Source organism: Alosa pseudoharengus, unplaced genomic scaffold (assembly GCF_046254945.1).
Source record: "Alosa pseudoharengus isolate Yale_2024_CS ecotype anadromous, Long Island Sound unplaced genomic scaffold, YU_APseudo_1.1 YU_APseudo_1.1_scf_21, whole genome shotgun sequence".
Taxonomy (NCBI): Eukaryota; Metazoa; Chordata; class Actinopteri; order Clupeiformes; family Clupeidae; genus Alosa; species Alosa pseudoharengus.
The window spans coordinates 5,356,154-5,376,679 of NW_027468674.1; the positions used below are offsets into that span (position 1 = coordinate 5,356,154).

General features: G+C 41.4%; 1 protein-coding gene across 2 annotated transcripts in view; it reads right to left on the reverse strand.

The window, feature by feature from the left end:
• Nucleotides 1–19,819: 19,819 nt before the first annotated feature.
• The window catches only part of pecam1a (platelet and endothelial cell adhesion molecule 1a), a 23,713-nt gene continuing 23,006 nt past the window's right edge, over nt 19,820–20,526 (reverse strand). For both annotated transcript variants that reach the window (XM_076297726.1, XM_076297725.1), the window contains exon 15: nt 19,820–20,526. This exon is cut by the window's right edge and continues 508 nt beyond it. The gene's annotated coding sequence lies outside the window, so the exon portion shown is untranslated.

Below are 20,526 nucleotides of genomic sequence, written 5' to 3' on the forward strand. Positions count from 1 at the left end.
TACAGTTCATGAATATGAGTTATATTTTCAAATCTGGTCAAATGTATCGAGAGAGTAATTGAATTGAATTGTTGCCCTGCTATGCAGGTTGTTTTTTTGTTTGGATGCATAATTTGAGAGAGTGTTCCATTGGACAAATTCGCCATTGGACACGGGAGGCAGAAGAGCAGAGGGCAAATGATCATCTTGCCTGCGACACGAACTGCTTCTACTCACCATTTCTTCATTTCATCGTAGCCTACAGATAAGCGCAAGATCTCATCACTTAAAAAAAAAAACATACTACCCGGGTAGATGGACTTTGGTTTATTATTTTGGGGTTCATTTATCCGAGCTGTGTCTCAGATTGAAACATCTCAGATGGTTCACTGTACTTTAGGTCAAAGGTAAGTATTCATGACACTGTCAGGAAACTATTTTGGAGTGTAATAGTTCTTTGTGACAGCTTAATGACAAGTCAAAACTGTACCACTGTAGTTGAGGTCAAGAAAAGTATTCATGACCAATTTACAATGGTGTCATGACAGCCAATTGTTCAGGCCCATCACTTCACAAACCTAGAAGATAAGTCAGGCCAAACAGTTATATAAACTTGTTCATGTAATAATTAAACAATTAAGTCAAGTTGTCATGACAATTCATGACACTGTCAGGAAACTATTTTGGTGTGTAATAGTTCTTTGTGACAGCTTAATGACAAGTCAAAACTGTACCACTGTAGTTGAGGTCAAGGAAAGTATTCATGACACAATTATAATGGTGTTATGACAGTCAATTGTTCAGGCCCTTCACTTCACAAACCTAGAAGATAAGTCAGGCCAAACACAGTTATATGTCAAGTTGTCATGACAATATCATGGCAAACACCTTGCATTTCTTTCTTGGCTAATGTCAAGTCGTCATGACAATATTGTAAACGGGTTACATTTTCTTGGCTAATGTCAAGTTGTCATGACAAAGACCCGTCAAATAATGTCATCTTGGCTAATGTCAAGTTGTCATAATGATGACACCCAAACAATGTCAACTTGACATTCCAAAAACCGAATGACACATTATGACAACAGTCATAAACATCAATAATGTGTCATTAATGTACATGACATGTGTCATGTCATTCTTATGACGGTTACATGTAACCCTTATGTAGACCCCTTCAAATAAAGTGTTACCGAAATTTGAAATCATTTTGAAAGAATTTTGAAGAATTTCAAATCAATTCGTTTCACTTATATATATATATAGCTCCAGATTTATACTTCAACCATAATGTACAACACAGCTTGTTGTGATTGATTGTCTGTGCCGCTATTTAAACAAATAAAGCAAAAACAAATATTTCCACCTTTATTCCTGTTTACACTCATTCACATAATGTGTTGACAAATAACGAATGTGTATGGGAATGTCCAGGGGGTCAGTGGTGTAGTCTACGTGATACGCAGGACTACGCAGTATACCCACTTAAAAAGCATCACCATCTCAGTACACCCACTTAAAAAGCATCACCATCTCAGTACACCCACTTAAAAAGCATCACCATCTCAGTATACCCACTTAAAAAGCATCACCATCTCAGTACACCCCACCATCTCAGTATACCCACTTAAAAAGCATCACCATCTCAGTATACCCATTTAAAAAGCATCACCATCTCAGTATACCCACTTAAAAAGCATCACCATCTCAGTATTCTCGGTTGAAATTGGCAAGGATACGTATTAACATTTGGGGTTGATCACATTATACCCACTACTATCTAGCTACCTAGACTACAGCACTGCCGGTAGTATCTAGTGTCCCACTCCACCCTTGCTCATGAGCACTACAACAGCACCTGCAACAGCACCCGCAAGAGAGAAAGCAACTCCAGAGGCACCGACGAAGGTGATTACACCTGCAAGAAAACCTAAAGCAGCCCCTATAACAGCCCCTGAAAGAGCAAACGGAAGCATCTTGTCGATTAATAATGTTAATATAGTGACGCTAGAATCGGCATCGCGGGGTTTCCTGAGCACACACGCAAGAGGGAAAAGAGCCCCTACAAGAGCACCCAGAAGAGCGGCTGCTTTTATAACAGTGGCGCCACCTAGAGCAGCCGCCGTGTGTGCAAGGGCTCCAAAAACAGCTCCTGCAAGAGCACGCGCAGAAGCCCCCGCACCTACAAGAGAAGCTCCTAGAAACACAAGACCTGCTGCACCCGCAAAAACATACACAGCATCTGCGCCGTCGACTAAAACTGCAAAAGCACCCAACAGAACACCAGAGAGAGCACCCAGAAGAGCGAATCCAAGACCGAAGAAAATGAACACCGGAGTAAAACCTATCGTTGCAATGAAAACAAAAAGAGCACTTAAAAGGGCACCTAGAACAGCAAGAAAAATGACCACAACTACAACAGCAACTGGACTCAGTCCCATACTGAACTCGTGTGGAGAGAGCGAGAGTCCAACTACTCCTCCGATAACCGCTCCTGCTATTGCCCTGTTATCGTCCTTCATTACGGCAAAAATGCTTAACCACTTTTTCACAATCTGTTGACAAGATGTTGCGGCTGCAGTTCTTTGCTCCGTCTTCTCTTCTGGTCTTGATTCAAAGTTTCTCCCCCCAAGTTAAAGGTGTCCTCTGCATGGTGTCCTCTGCGGAGCAGTTTGAATTCCGAGCTTTTGGTTTGGATCGCAGGCCTTCATCAAAGTTTTATCTTCTGCTGCTAAGCAACACAATGTGGGGTCAGGACGACTCTGTGGGCACAGAAAGACAACACAATGTGTGGTCAGCAAGACTCTGTGGGCACAGAAAGACACAAATCATCTTTACAGTTTTTACGTTCCACATTGTTATCAGTGTCCCTGCTTGGACTGTGCTTGCATACCTGCCGGTCATGGTGTGTGTTTGCAACCATGTGCTTTTGTTTGTTTTGATTTTCTTTCTGCACTGACCCTTGCCCTCACCGCCTGGTGTCTCAAACCGCATACTTCCGCCAGTACACTGTTTAGTGTGCACTGAGCGCTTACTTGCGTTGTGCCCACTATTCGATGGTTAGCATTGTCCCACTATCTGCACTATTCACCGTACGCTGCCACGCCCATTTAGAAATGTATTTTCTTCTGCCGTGTGTTCAAACGTCCGGTCGGCTAGCTCACTATATCCGCACAGTAAACATGCAGGACTGCTGTACTGTACTATAGTAATCACGGTGGTGAGAGGCTATTCACCGTATGATGCCGCGCTCATTTTAGAAATCGGCTAGTTCCGGCTAGTTAGCTTCATTGGGATAACACGGCAGAAGAGGATAGTGAGGCTAACTTGGGAATAAACCAAAAATGCCATCAGGATGTCAGAAGTCACGTTTATATAGCGCATTTTTATATGCAGAGTGCATATCAATGTTTAATTACCATAATATTTTGTCATAGAGTGCTTTCTTTATTTTGTTTTACCCAAAACACAATGCATTATCTGATTATTTAGTCTTAAAAGCTGAAACCAAAACACTTAATGTTACTGACCTGGGGCAGTTTACAGAAACGTCCTAACTCGCAAATCCTATCCGATCGGTTTGGTAACCATGGTAACTGTTTAGGCTCCGATTTAAAGGGACACCAGGCAACGTTTTCGCGTTAATTACTCATCTTCGTAAGTCGGTATATGGTTAAATGACTCGTTACAGGACGAATGAAGACTCTCTCGCACGCCCCTACTGCCTGTAGAAAGAATATCCCGCTTGCAAGTTCAGTGTATCCTACCCGCCGACCGAAGCAGGCAGGCTAATGAAACGCTAGAGATTGTTGCAAACGTGTGCATAATGGCAGAGCCGGCGAAGAAGCAGCGAAAACCATTGACAGAAGACGCAAAGAAAAGGAAAAGAGCTTCAGACCGAGCGAGGGGTTTCGTAGAGAAAAAGCATCAGGCTTGCCTGGTGTCCCTTTAAGCAAAATGTCATTGCGGAACAGCTACTCCCGTGTGTACTGCACAAATGTCATACGCCACCACAGTCCGACATAAACATTGCCAACTTTAGGATGACCCATACCTATGATGCCAGCCGAGCCAGTTTACTCATATTTGACATTTTCCGATGCCAGTCATCTCGGTAGAACTCAACGAACGTAATTGTAACTTCTATGCTATCGCAATGTATCGCTATGGATGTACTGCTCAACCGGAAGTTTGGTTACAAAATGGGAAAGATGCCGCCCCCCATGTTGTGGTGCAGATTAAGGTATATAGATTGAAAATACAACCCCAAATCAGAAAAAGTTGGGATGTTGTGTAAAATGTGAATGAAAACAGAATGTGATAATATACAAGTCGTGTAAACCCATAATTAGCAGCAAAAAGGACAAAGACAACATATCAAATGTTGAAAACTAAAATTGTGACTATTTCATGGAAAATATATGATTTTTCATTTTCTATTTTATGCCAGCAACATGTTTCAAAAAAAGTTGGGACAGGCAATGTTTACCACATGGAAATGTTTGAGAATTAAATGTTGTCCTATTCCTGCAAGATATAGGACTTCATTTGCTCAACAGCATGGGGTATTCTTGATCATGTTTTTCATTCCATTATGTGCCTACAGTAATTTGACAGGTCTGGACTGCAGACAGGCCATTTCTGTCAGGATTCTGAAGATAGGACCCAAGCGCAAGACTCCTCCAGGCAGAATTACAGACACACACTTTATTGTTAACTACAAACTTACAGACTTACAAACATCTAAGACTTCGACAGGACAAGACAGAGAGACGATTCGACAAAGAACAGAGAAACAGGGGGTAGAAATACACAGACTAATTAACAGGGGCCGTATTCACAAAGCCTTTTATCTTACCACTAGGAGTACTCCTAAATCGCACTAAAAGATTTTAGCTATTTTTCTCTTAAAAGTTATTCACAAAGCCTTTCAGACCTACTCTTAGTAAGGAAAAATGATAACTCCTAAACTAAGAGTGAGTCTTCGTTGCTATGGATGACGTCATTACTCATGCACGACTGAAGTGACCACCTTGATTGGCTGATGATTGTAACGCGGGAATGATTCCAAACACCTCCCTTACGATGATGAGTGACAGGTCTGAGAATGCGTGCGCTACACAAGGACGGAAGATTATGAATAACTGAATAAAAAGGCCTAGCCTAAATGAATAAAGAGTAAGGCAAAACAAATAGTAGCCTAATGAAACATAGTCCTACGGATTGATGCAGTATCTTTGCAACATTATTAAATTAATCTGTCACCATATGCCTACGTTTGCAAAGAGGAGAACATTTTAATTTGATTCACAATGAAACGTTACATTTAATTCACATGTTAACAATGAGTAGTTTTGGTTGTTGTTGGTGGCGTTATTGCATCCCTTTTATGAATGCAAAATTGTTCCCTCGCGATTGGAAGCTCCTGTTGCCGCATAGGCTACGCATTGTGAAATGCCACAAAAAGCTGTTTGTGAATAGGTCTTAGTGAGTTAGGAGTCCTCTCGACTTCTTTTAAGCTGTCCCAGACTTAGGTGCTACTTTTAGGTCTAAAATGCTTAGTGAATTACTTTAAGTGAAAAAAATTAGGAGTCCTAGGAGTGACACGCCCATTATTTTTAGGAGTTGCTCCTAAATTCGCCAGTTAGGAGCTACTTTTAGCCTTAAAATTCTTTGTGAATACGGCAAACAACAGAGAACTGGACGAGACCAACAAGACAATAACGGGGAACAGGTGTGAGTATGAACAGAGGGAAACTAACAAGACAGGAAGTGCAGACCATATAAGGAAAAAGGGGTGGAGACAGTCACAAGACAGCAGACAGTCACAAGCAGGGGGTCAAGAGCGTGCAGATTAGCTTCGGCATGTTAGCATACGCCATTTTCAAATATGGCTCTGCATGGAGCATTTGGAACCAGCTCCATGCACGAAAATCCGTGTTGGGCACGAGCTCTCATGCGCGTACATGTTGGTGGGCGGGTACCTATCCGGCGGCTACAGTCAAACGTTATTCAGTGCGTATTTTTTGAGGATCCTATGAGAAGACGTGCATATCAGGGGCGTAGATTTGCGTGGGGACCGAAGGACGTGTCCACACCAATGTCAAATTACGACTGAAATGTCCCCACCAATATTCAGGTTGAAATAGGGAAAAAAGCGCTCACAGCGCAGCGCATTTCTTGTGATGTGCAGTAGCCTATAAGGGTAAATCGCGCTGATTTGAAGTTACCTATAATAACTACCAGTGAGCTGCAGTCTCCTGCGCAGCATGCAGCTTCAGCTTTACTTCACTACAAGCATGAAGTGCGTCCAAATTCACCCATTCTTCTCTGTTGAACTCCTCGAGAAGTAGGCTACTCATCACACATGTGTCACCTTTTCTCAGCTTTTAAACGGTGCTAGCTAGCCACTGTTTGCTGTGATAAACAGTTCGCGAGAAAAATAACTTCAAGAGATTTAGCCTAATAATTATTCTCTGCGCCCATCTCCACATCCATTCGTCTCGGTGGAATATCTACACACTCTTCACGCAACACATGACAAACCATATATCAGAATAAACAGCAGACCTTACCAAACACAAAGGTGTATAGTTCCCGTGTTTCCCTGTATAGTTAGCTGTTCCAGAGTAATCCGGTTTTGAAATAAATTATAGCAAAATTCAACATGGTCTTTTGGCTGCATTTCTTAAAACTGAGCTGTGCTTATATCGACTAGATATCTGTAAATATTAGAATCAGAGAATATACAGGCAGCTCACGGTTAAGAGTTTGTCAATGTAGCCTTAATGATTTCTTTTCACAAAATGCTAAGCATGCATGTATTTAAGGTTCTTAAAACTGAGCTGTGCTTAAATGGGCATGATTTTATAACAGACCAAATAGAAAATAAATGTTAAATATAGCCTACATATCTGTAGCCTACATATTTTAATCATTTTATATATCTAATCATTTTAATCATTTTATATAACTATAGTGGCTGGTGAAAGAGTTGAGTGTTTTTTTTTTTTTTTTTGGGGGGGGGGGTTAGTGGGTAGTGTCCCCACCAAAGCTCAGACCAAACCTACGCCCTTGGTGAATATTATGGTTGTTTATCCATCATATGACAAATAAACAAATAAATTAAATTGTAACGTTATTGATCTTGTTTCGTTGTTGTTTGTCCCGAACAAACATAGCCTAAACATGATTAAAGACAATAAATTACACAACAGCGGCATAAAGACCTTGTCTCGTTACACCTATTGCCGCCCCCTTTGGAGCTTGCCAGATTCTGAAGCACTAGGCTACTACATTTAAACACAATTATTGCCGCGAGGCATTCCAGCCTACGAATTTAATAAAAAGTAAACCATGCATAATTAAAAAAAAAAGCTAAATTTAGGCTACTTCGCTATGCAATAAGGTTTCCATTAGATCACAGCGCACGTTCAATGAATGAAGGAAAGGCCTCGTCTCGCAATAAACAGCTGGAAATTCCAACACTTTTTCCACTACACGAAACTTTACAGTGATCATCAAATACCCTCTAGATTTAAATGACCATCAGTCTCAACATTTAACTATATAATAAAAGTCAAAAAGTAAATTAAATCCCATACCAAAACCGAAAATCGTCTGCGTTTGATAGCCTGGTATGCCGCTCCAAACAAAACGCATGTCTCACAATAACGTACAATGTAAGAAATAAAGGTCTGCCTCGAAAAAATCTACCTCAAATAAATACCTGTGCTTTGCAGCCTAAGTAAAAAACCAGACCCTGGACATAATTTAGGATTTACGGAAAGTATGCAATCATACGATGTTGGACGCCTGGCGATGCTCTGGCCATCTACTGTGCCTCTGACACCGCTGCCTCATTTGGATGGTAACTCCACAGGTGAGCGCGAAGATTGGATGTCGTGGATGCGTAAGTAAACTGTTTTTTGCTGAGTCCGCAGACAACATTCTCTTTAACCGTTACTTTACCATCTGCAGGGTAACTCAAAGTAAAGACACCACATTTTAGATGAGTTGGGGACGAGTTGCGTAATTGTCCGCTCAGGCTGACCGTTCTGTGCGTTATCTTCAATCTTCAATAATATTGAATATCTTCAATATTATTTTCAAAACAGGGTGGCTATTGAGGGCTCTGGCTCCAGTCATTATTGTGGCTACTGGCTATTATTGGCTTGATTTGGTCATGGGCCAACGCTAGAATACGTGTAGAGCACCCGCTATGAGATGGCAAACAATAAAATAAAAAACAAACTAATCATAGACTGTAAAAATGCGCTACACTTGGCACTAAAAACCGAATAGTTTATTTATAGTTCGACTACGGATATTTCACGTCAAGTTCGAATGCATATTTGCAGCAGGACAGCAAGCAGACCGCTCTTAGTTAGAGCCGCTGTGTTATCCAATGAAATTAAGTTGCGCTTCAGGGCGACTCCACTCGGACTCCATGCGCGTTCCCGAGCAACTTTTTCTTCTTCTTGTTACGTGGCAAGCAAAGTATGTGCATTATCGCCACCCTCTTACTGGAGGACGACTCTCTTTTTACAGAATATCCAATAAAAATCGACGTGGTTCATGCGTCATTTCCAGCTTTAGAACTTGGCGCATGGTCAGAGCCGACTGGCGCTGGATCCGAGCCACAGTGTTCAATATGGCGTTGACTATGAATTGGCCGGATTTACTAGCCTAGCCTCCACCATTCATTTGTATGGAGGGCGGGACTTAGTCACTCTCTCCAGTTATATATAATACCTCCATGGTCACAAGACAGCAGACAGGTAACCAGAGCACATGGGGAACAGAAAAAGCAAAACAAACACTGGACAAAACACAAAATGGCCACCAGGGTGGCACAAAGCCACTCAGTCCTGGCTAGATCCTGACAATTTCAGCACCTGCACTCTTCCTCTATGGAGCCATACTGTTTAAATATATGCAACATTCAGGTTAGCATAGTTTTGCCTGAAATAAGGTCTTCCCTAAAAAAAAAACACTTTGCTAGATGGCAGTATACTGTATATGCAAAACCTGTATATATCATTCAGAATTGATTGTGCCTTGCCAGATGTGCAAAAATTTACAAAATCAGACTCAAGATCTGTTCAATTACTAATTCAACATACGGAACTTCCAGCTACACATAGAGGGAAATTTAACTTGATGTCAGAGTTCAGCTTGATGAGACTACGAAACACGTACAAAATGGTACAAGATCTCAGCTCTTCCACATTCTGCCTACCAATATCTTCAAAACAGTTTTTCACCTTAGAGCAGCAGATGTCCTTCACATTGCAAATGTATCATTATTGTCTGGCACTTTTCCAAATAGCTGTTGTTAAGCCACTTCTCAAGAAGAATGACCTGGATGCCTAGCCTAGAAATCTAGACGCACCCTAGCGGCAGCAAATTACATTTGCTGCCAGGGCTAGTCTAGCAACTCTCCGTTGCATTGTGAGCTCGAAAAATGTAACTTATATCAGGCCAATCAAATCATGTATAGAGTCGTTAGGCGGGCTTAACATAATGATTGATGGCAGAGTTGCAACGGTTTGGCTTGAATTCCCTGCTGCTTGAAAACAAAGAAGATAATGTTGCTGTTGGTGAACAGTGTGACACGAATTAAGCTTTTATTAAGTTGGCAAAAGTTTGAACTAGCCAACTAGCTCCGCTGGTGGGAAACGCATGTGACTCATAGCGCTGTCCTATTGCGTGCAGAGGGAATTTGAAAGACAACCGATTATCCCGCCTCATGGACTGAGCACTGCGAACGGTGAGTGCCCAGACCCTACATTTTAATGTGGGTCTGGCTCGCCAGGTACTGGATGCCTCCATGCTAAACAATTACAGGCCCATATCCAATCTACCTTTTATTGGCCAAATGATTGTGACAGTCTTTAATCAACTAACCACCTTCCTAACATCAAATGGGTATTTTAATTACTTTCAGTCAGGTCTTCGGACAAATCACAGCACTGAAACAGCTCTTATTAAGGTTTTCGATATATATGCCTCAATACAGATTCAGGTAAAACATCAGTCCCAGTGATACTAGACCTTAGTGCAGCATTTGACACTGTTGATCTCAATATTTAACTTCACAGACTAGAACACTGGGTTGGATTTATAGGCATAGTTATCAACTGGCTCAAATCATCTACAAAAAAGGAGCTTCTTAGGTTTACACAGAGTGATGAATACCCCTAAATCTTTACTTCTAAGAGACTCTGCCTCTCTGGGATGCTCTTTTTCATACCCATTCATGTTACCAGTTACCCTAATTAGTTGTGAAACATTCCTCTTGTTTTCTTTATCATTACACAACTTTTCCAGCATTTTGTTACCCCCGTCCCAACTTAATTTTTTGAAATGTGTTTCTGGTATCAAATTCTAAATGAATATAAATGAACAATATTTTCAATATTTGATATGTTGTATGTGTCCTTTTGGCAATTAAATATGAGTTACAAGATTTGCAGATTATTACATTCTGTTTGTATTTGCATGTTACACAATGTCCCAATTTTTTTCTGATTTGCGGTTGTAAGTATTTGAAGTGTGCAAGTAGGCGGTTTGCGACAGTCACTGTCGGGCATTTTGAACTCACCTGTCTCTTGTTTGGCTTTTTCTGTTAATGATCTGCTCAGCTGGATGGTGTACTTGGACCTGACCCTTGCCTGCCTCTGGATAATTCTGTTGTTTGCTATTTAGTGTCCTCTGGTGCTGTGGCCGAGGGCCTGATTTCTTTTTATGATTATTTTTTAACCGTGTGATGGGACATTCTTCCTTGGATTGAAGCCTTCCGTTGTCCTGTAATAATAACGCTTTATGAACTGATTTTGCATTTGGGTCTGGACTAAAACCTGATATTTTGAATTTTCAGTTTTGCTAAAGTTATATTTGGAACAATTTCTTCAGATCATGCTCTAAAACTTCAATTCTCCTGATTAATCTGTCTCTGTTTTAGTATTTTCTTGATTGTTCAAAGAAGTCTACTGACCTGTTAATGTGTTTCTTTTATATCTTGTCTTAGCTCTCTCACAGGTAGAGTGACCAAAGCGCAGCACAGCTTGTGGATAAACGGCAGTAAGACGAAGGTAGAGTAGACAAAGGTAGAGTAGCAGCAGGAAGCGGTAGCTTTGCGTTATCTTTTACTGCCTGGAGCTAAAGCTGCTCTGAGCATGCTCAGTCTACAAAGGCCACACCCAGCAACTTGCACAATTCTGAAATCACATGATCAGAGAAATGTGTCAAACCGCAGCGGCCATCTGCTAGAGTTTCCATCTTTTAACTAATTAACTTGATAATTTGACCGGGTATGTTGTGACTAAGGCTGATGGATATAGATTCACATGTGCTGCAATTATATTGATTGTTTCTGTTAATTTGAGATAAGAGTTAGGCAGCTTTTCTATTTAGACCTATGAAGGAAATATAAACACAAATACACTCTAAAAAATGCTGGATTGAAAACAACCCAGTTGGTTGGTTGTTTTCAACCCAGCCACTGAGTAAAATGGGGTCCAACACAGCATTGGGTTATCTTAACCCAGCAAATTGGGTTACTAGATTTAACCCATCAACTGGGTTGAAATGTAACCAATGTGTTGGGTTATGTTGACACAACTGTTTAGTTAAAGTTACGTAATGTTTGGGTTATGTAACCAAATCCCAAAAAATCTACTGGTTGATTTTTAAAATACTCTGCTTGTACAAACTTTTAATAACTCAAAGTTTGTATTTCCTTACTTGAAAGTCACACCGGTAACACTTTATAATAGCTACACACAATTAATCATTTATTAAGCCTTTGTTACTTATTATGACCGCCGCGCAGCGAAGCGGCGGTCATATAGGTTTAGTCAGATTTTTTTTTTTTTCTTTTTTTTTTCTTTTTTTTTCTTTTTCGCATGTCCAAATTTCTGTCAATGATTCCCGGGACACTGAAAGACCGGGGTAGACGAAACTTGGTGGGCATGTAACCCCACATGGATAGCATGGAACCATCGTTTTTCGTTTTGATCTGTAGCCCCCCCACTAGACTGCACCCCCCGAAAGGAGGGTAGGGCAGACACAGTTTTCTGTGAATATCTCGAGAACCGTAAGGTTTAGGAGGACCATTTTTTTTTTGTATGTTGATCTCAAGGGGCCAATTCTCAACCCATTCCATAACCACTCATTTCATGTATAGCGCCACCTAGTTAAACACAAAAAAGTAAAAATGAGGTGTTGTAATCGCAGGTATCTGTGACCTAACATAGTCAAAACTGCACGAAATTGGAAGTGTAGGATCATTCTGACACCCTCTGAATGCACGCCAAGTTTCGTGGAATTCCGTTCATGGGGGGCCACACAATAAATTAATTTATGTTACTATACACCAACTGGCCTGTAGGTGGCCGGAGACAGTTTTCTGTGAATATCTCGAGAACCGTAGGGCCTAGGAGGTCCACCTTTTTTTTGTATGTTGATCTCAAGGGGCCATGTCAACCCATCCCATTACCACTTATTTCATGTATAGCGCCACCTAGTTAAAAATTAAAAAGCAAAAAATTAGGTGTTTTCATCACAATATCTCTGGCTGACATGGTCAAAACTGCACGAAATTGAAAGTTTAGGATCATTATGACACCCTCCGAATGCATGCCAAGTTTTGTGTACTTTCGTTCATGGGGGGCCTTACAATAAAACAATTTATGTGTACATTTAGTGACGTACACCAACAAGGATTCCCGGGACACTGAAAGACCGGGGTACACAAAACTTGGTGGGCATGTACCCCCACATGGATAGCATGGAACTGTCATTTTTCGTTTTGATCTGTAGCCCCCCCGCTGGACTGGACCCCCCGAAAGGAGGGTAGGCCAGACACAGTTCTCTGTGAATATCTTGAGAACTGTAGGGCCTAGGATGACCATTTTTTCCGTATATTTGCCTCCAGGGGTCATGTTAACCCAGTTCATGTGCACACATGTGCACAAACAGATACACACACACACACATTCACAGTAATCATACGTATGACCAGGGCCGGCCCGAGGCATAAGCGAACTAAGCGGCTGCTTGGGGCCTCCTGGCCACCAGGGGGCCCCCAATCGAGTTTCTTTTTTTTTTTTTTACATAATAAATAACATAAACAAGTGACATCAATGAATGAATAAATGAAACAATTATCATTCAAATCAAGAAAATTATTATTTCATGATCAATATGCCTGCCTACTGCTACTGTGTCTGCCAGCCTTTGAGTCACGCGCATAAAGTAGACACCTCGGGTGCATATACAATTCGTGCAGACACTGCATCAAGTTCAACAATCGGAAGAGACGGTAATGTTTAGACAAGTCACAAAAAAGGACGTATCTCTCTGGTGCCGAAAACAGAACGAAGAAAATGACAGAGGAGGAGAAAAACGAGCAAGATACAGGTATGTTTTGCATAATTATTTACAGTATGTTTTGTGCTTGAGGTAGCTAGCTAGCTGTCATGATCTAATATAAGCCATCACCAGAGCTAAATCTCCGCCATCAACAGAGAAATGTCTCCCATTAATATATATTTATCTAGATGTATTTCAGATGTCAAGGATATTGGGATTGTTTTGGATGTTCAATCAAGCATGTACCCTTGCTCTAGGTGGGCTTATTATGTCGTAAATTAAAGTTAGCTAGCTGACTGAAGTGGACATTAGCACTACAGTAGCTACATGAAAACGTAGCTGAAGGCAAATTTACCACAGAGGGATTGTTTCTGATTTCGTACCTGAAAGTGTTGATAGTTTATTACTGCTCTATAATATGTGACATAGTGGTAAGTCTGATAGCAACAACAGACTAAGCCCAGGCTCCCAGTCCCAACCCAACGACTAGTGCGACTCTGGGCATCGGTAACGTTCCAGCTTCATAGGCAAAGATGGAACAGCAGTGCGCTCTGCTCTAAGATCTTTGGAGAGAGATGGTAGTGTTTGAGAAAATATACCATGTTGGGTGGGGAGACTTCTGTGATGAAAATAAACTTACATTTGATTAAGATAGTGGCAAGTGATGTAGCGGTGCTACCCTAATATTTAGGCTGCAGTAGATCACCATGTTAAGCGTTCACCATACTGCAATTAAGTATACTCTTTTGATTATGCCTCATTTGCCAATAGAATATGAATTGTTACATGTGGAATTGCTTGTTATTTGAGTGTAAGTAATGATAGCAAAATAAACTCATTCTGCTCGATCAACTATGCACTTATGCAATATTTTTTTTTTTTCAGAGACACTGTTGAAGTCCTTTGGAGCACATCTCTACCTCTACCTAACTCTACCTACCAGAAGGTGAGGTTTTCTTGATGGCAAATGGTTACATAGCCTCTTAATATGACACGACACATTTAACATTGTTTTTTTTATTTTTTATTTATGTATTTATTTAATCATTGCAGGTTCGTCCACTGCAGAGTTGCAGATGCCTAAAAACCAGGAACGAAGTAGGAATAATTATCTATTTTTTGGGACATTTTATTTTTGATTATTAATGTTTGTCTATTTTGTTTTTATTTTGTAGTTGAAAATTGCTCATTTAATGCACATTTGCGGATTTGTTCAGCAAATCTGTTGAAAAACAAGTCATTAAACTGATGTACTTGTTTACAACAAATACAAATGCTGTTGTATTTTGTTATTTGTCAATTCAACTTCAGTAAACCACCCTTAGTGCTTCACTTTGAATATGAATGTTTCAAATAAATCTGTGATTTTAGTACCCTCTAAGATTAAAAGGTGACAGGGTTGGTGTAAATAACAACTATATTAATACATTGGTTTACCAAGCACATGGGGCCAGAAGTCTAGATTGGAGCCCCAAAACATTTTTGGCATGTGAGCAAGGATGGATTACTGAATGAGCCTACCGAGCCCAAGAGGTCAAGGGACCCTGAACCCCAAGTAGTTGTGTGAATTCACTACCAATAAGTCAAAAAGCAAAAGGCTATGAATCTGAACAAATTTAGGTACTGCCCTTCTCCAGCTGACCATCCCAAAAATGCACCAGAATACAGGAAATCACATCTAACCCCCCCCCCCCCCCCCACACACACACACACACCCACCCGTTTGTACCCACATTTGCACAAACAGGGTAGGGGGAGAGGGTCCTTATGCATCTGTGTCCAGGGGGACAGTAGTTCATAATCAGTCGCTGTATTAATACATAACCTCACTGTATTAATTTATAATATGACATTATAGTGTGAAGTTGTCAATTATCGCCAAGCACAGGTGAGTGCGTTGTGGGAGGGGGCCCCCAAATCAAATTCTGCTTAGGGCCCCCAAAAGGCTTGGGCCGGCACTGCGTATGACACATACTCACACAGTAGACATATGTACGCTTCCATGCACAGGCACATACGCAGGCACGCACACACACACACACACACACACACACACACACACACACACACACACACACACACACACATAACATAAACATAAACATAACACAAACAATCAAGAATTTCTCATAATTATGAACAGGCAAGATGGAGGTGGGGTTGTATAAAATGAATTTTACATGTGAAATCTATGAACTAATCATGTTTTGGTACTTGTTGTCTAGCAGATACCAGTGAGAATTGAGTGTGGATAATGCAATTTAGTGAGACAGTTAGAATCATATAGGCCTTTCAGCGTGATTTCTTTTTGTGGAAAAAATGTGCTGGACTGGGCGGCGGTCATATTTTGTACCGCTCTGCGGTACATCTAGTTAGTTAATGGTTAGTTCATCATTAGTAATTTATTGTTCATACATAATTTATTATCAGTAAAGCATTTGTTTACACAGTTGGTAAATGGTTTGTTCATAGTAAATAAGCTTAAATCTAAAATATGTTTATAACATTATTGTTAATACTTAATAAATGATGCAATAATACGTTTTTGATGAAGTAATATTTTCATTATTTAACAGTTGTTACACATGCACTAATGATTAGTTAGGGTGAGGATACATATTTTATAAACCACTTCCTAATACTATAATTCATGATTAACTCAGGAGTTACAAGTGGTTAGTTAATGATATTTTGTGAGCTCATCTAAAGTGAGGACGTGTTATGCCTTGCAACACATTTACAAATGAGTTATAAAGTTTACATTTGCTCATTTAGCAGACACTTTCACCCAACGCGACTTACACATACAAATTAAGTAGTACAGACTTACAAATGAAATTAAATGGTAAGGCCACATTGGTGGATGCCGGGGTTTGAACCCCCAACTTTATAGGTTACTGCATAAACCCAGCTTCTTATCCACTACACTACCTCTGCCCAACTTAACTTCAGACGAGCCGTAGCCTCAGACGAGCATTAGCATCAGACAAGAGGTAGCCTCAGACGAGCATTAGCATCAGATGAGCGTTAGCCTTGGAAAGCCTCAGACAAGGCCAAGCATTAGCCTCAATTAGCGGCATTATTTGGTGCAAAAAGCTTCGTTTAGATGCTCTTTTGACTGGCTGTATGGCTTGCTTTGTAGATGCTCTTTTGACTAGATGTATGGCTTGCTTTGTAGACAGCTCTGATTTGTCCTGCCTCAACAAAATTATGCAATGAGGTGGAACTGATGTGACCAGCACCGATGTAAAATGTGGTGTTGGCGAGTGAATTGTAGCCCGTAATCTTTTGACACAGTTTGCAAGACCCAGATAGAGAGAGAGAGAGAGAGACAGAGTGAAAGATAGATGAGAGGCGTTATTATCCATATCGGCGCACATCAAGTGCATAATAGAGGCATATTGGGACCCACAGGGCCAGTGTGAGTGCATGGGAGTTTTGCGTTGCGTTTATTATGGAAGACCAGTTTACCTGTGAAACTCACCTGTGATGAATTCCGAAGATCTGATTAATTTACCCGTGATTGCTTGTGTTTATTATGGAAGACCAGTTTACCTGTGAAACTTTGTGAAAGTTGTGTCCTGTACTGGATTCTGCAGACCCGTGCTGAAGAAATAAATACTGCCTGTGAACGCATATCTTCTGTCTCCTGCACTAGTGTTCCTTTAGACTTGTGACAGCTTATCTCTTAGTCTGAAGTCTAAAGTGTTTTAACACACACACACACACACACAGACACACACACACATATACAGTATAATATATACATACACACACACACACACACACACACACACACATATACAGTATAATATATACATACACACACACACACACACACACACACACAGACACACACACACACATATACAGTATAATATATACATACACACACACACACACACACACACACAGGAAATCACACAATACATTATAAATAGCTATATCTGTAATTACAACTGCTTACACACATTTTCAAAGCTCTGTCTCTTTTTTTCAAAACTCTACACATAACTGACAGAAGAGTTTTTCGTTCTGAGCAACAGTGTGCACATGATGTAAACAAAGTGACATGACAAAAGTGTTTACAATGTGAGACAAATGCTTTCTTTTGAAATGTGTTTCCAATATTTTGCATGCTGTGTTTCATTTTGCAGGGGATATGTGGCATTGTGCATTTTGTGAAATGCAACAATTGGATTTGTGTGTAGAGATTTGAGAAAAAGACACAGAGATTTGTAAATGTGTGTAAGCAGTTGTACAAAACTGTAACATGCTTAGGGTAACAGAGCCCTCTAGTGGTAGCTCTGGTAATACAGTTTTTGCTAAAACACATTTTTACATTTTTGAAACCTTCCACCCTTTTCTCAAAACTCTAAACACAAGCAACATTCTCAAACTACATTCAGAAACTCTGACAAAGAGTTTTACCTTTGCTAAACAAATGCCCAAAAAGAGTGTTACCTGTGCTATAAATGCCCCAAAATGCCCCTAAAATGTCAATAAAAAGACCATTGATAACAAATGCCCCAAGGGAGAGTTACCTGTGCTATAAATGCCCCAAGGGAGAGTTACCTGTGCTAAACAAATGCCCCAAGGGAGTGTTACCTGTTATGAAATACAAAATATTTCATAACTCTGTGGTTTCAACATTTACTGTATATTCAGTAAAAATAAAGTATTGGAAAATATATTGGAAAAGACAGACATTCCAGTATTGTAAGTGAAAAGCACATGGCCGTCTACAGCCTACAGTGTACTCTCAATGCCTCACTGATCGTTTCTGTTTGCACTCTGAGCTGGCTATTGGTTGTGTCCCATCATGTGATCAAGTGTGATCGATTTTGAGTCTTATGACATCTGTGCCTTCTTTGTGTTGACTTTTTGCCATTATAATTACCATTATGCATTACAGTGCAAAATGTGTCATCACATGAGAATGTGTTCATGCAATGAATGAGGTTTGCAAAAAGAGTCGATGAGATCAGCACACACACACACACACACACACACACACACACACACACAAACACACACACAACACACATACTAGCACACACACACACACACATATATATGGTAATGTTTTCGGTGTGGTTTGTGTCCATCCCTCATTTATAACACAGAAACTACAGGCCCCATAAGCCCCATTGCTGTAAGAGACGTTAGTTAGCCTAGATAGGAAATGACATCACATTTAGAGCAGATATAGCACATGCTCAACACTAACCCTGCTGCAGCTTTTTCTCTTTCTGTCTAGTACTCTTCTTGTTCTCTCTTTCTCTCTTCCCTTCATCTCTCCTCTCTTTCCCTCCACCTCTCCTCTCTCTCCCTCCATCTCTCCCTCCATATCTTCTCTCTCCCTCCATCTCTCCTCTCTCTCCCTCCATCTCTCCTCTTTCCCTCCATCTCTCCTTTCTCTCCCTTCATCTCTCTCTCCCTCCATCTCCTCTCTCTCCCTCCATCTCTACTCTCTCTACCTCCATTTCTCCTCTCTTTCCCTCCACCTTTCCTCTCTCTCCCTTCATCTCTCTCTCCCTCCATCTCTCCTCTCTCTCCCTCCATCTCTCCTCTCTCTCCCTCCATCTCTCCTCTCTCTCCCTTCATCTCTCTCTCCCTCCATCTCTCCTCTTTCCCTCCATCTCTCCTCTCTCTCCCTTCATCTCTCTCTCCCTCCATCTCTCTTCTCTCTCCCTCCATCTCTCCTCTCTTTCCCTCCATCTCTCCTCTCTCTCCCTCCATCTCTCCTCTCTCTCCCTCCATCTCTCCTCTCTCTCCCTCCATCTCTCTCTCCCTCCATCTCTCCTCTCTCTCCCTCCATCTCTCCTCTCTCTCCCTCCATCTCTACTCTCTCCCTCCATCTCTCCTCTCTCTCCCTCCATCTCTCCTCTCTCTCCCTCCATCTCTCCTCTTTCCCACGTTCCAGCTTCGCGTTCCTCATCATGGCCACGCCCACTTCAAAGGCCCCTTCCCCTGTGCCTCTTAGTGCTCACCTACATACCACACACACACACACACACGCCTACACACACACACAGACACACCACACACGCCTACACACACACACGCCTACACACAAACACACACCTACATACCACACACACACACACACACACACACGCCTACACACACACACAGACACACACACACCACACACGCCTACACACAAACACAGACACACCACACACGCCTACACACAAACACACACCTACATACCACACACACCCACAGGAAGTGCATTTGTTTGCGGTTTCCTCCATCTGTGTGTGTGTGTGTGTGTGTGTGTGTGTGTCCCGCAGAACCACAAAAGCCCCGGAGATCGTCAGGAAACCCCCTCTGGTCCTTCGGACAAAAGAAGCATTGCTCAGGAGCCGGTGTTAAGAACATAAAATGTGTGTGTGTGTGTATGTGTGTGTGTGTGTGTGTGTGTGTGGACAAAAGAAGCATTGGACAGGAGCCGGTGTTAAGAACATAAACATTTATTCAGAAACTTCCTGAGGGGAGCGGCAACCCAGAGTGTAAACTCACTTACATTCACTCAGAGAAAAGCTGAAGGGAGCACACTCACAACCACACACACACACACGTACGCGCACACAACAACACATACGTACATGCGCACAAACTTACAACCACACACACACACACACGCACACACACGTACGCGCACACAACAACACACACGTACATGCGCACAAACTTACAACCACACACGCACACACACGTACATGCGCACAAACTTACAACCACACACGCACACACACGTACGCGCACACAACAACACACACGCACACAACAACACACTCACAACCACACGCACACAACAACACACCCACAACCACACACACACACTTGCATACACACACACACACACATACACTTACACACACACACACACACACACAGCTCCATATTCTTCAGCGATATTTACTAAAACAGAGTGAGAATGGAATGTCATTCAGTACAAGTTTCATAGGTCACACAAGAACAAGACAACTTCCTGATACAGCAATAAACTAAATTAGAGATGTCAATCACAATAACAGCCAATCAGAAATGACCTCAGCCCATTCGCTGCTGCTGCTGCTGTTGTTGCTGTTGTTGTTGTGGACAGTGTCCAGTGGCAGACTGATGTTTTCTGAGGAAGTCTTAGAAGTCAATAGAGTCAAG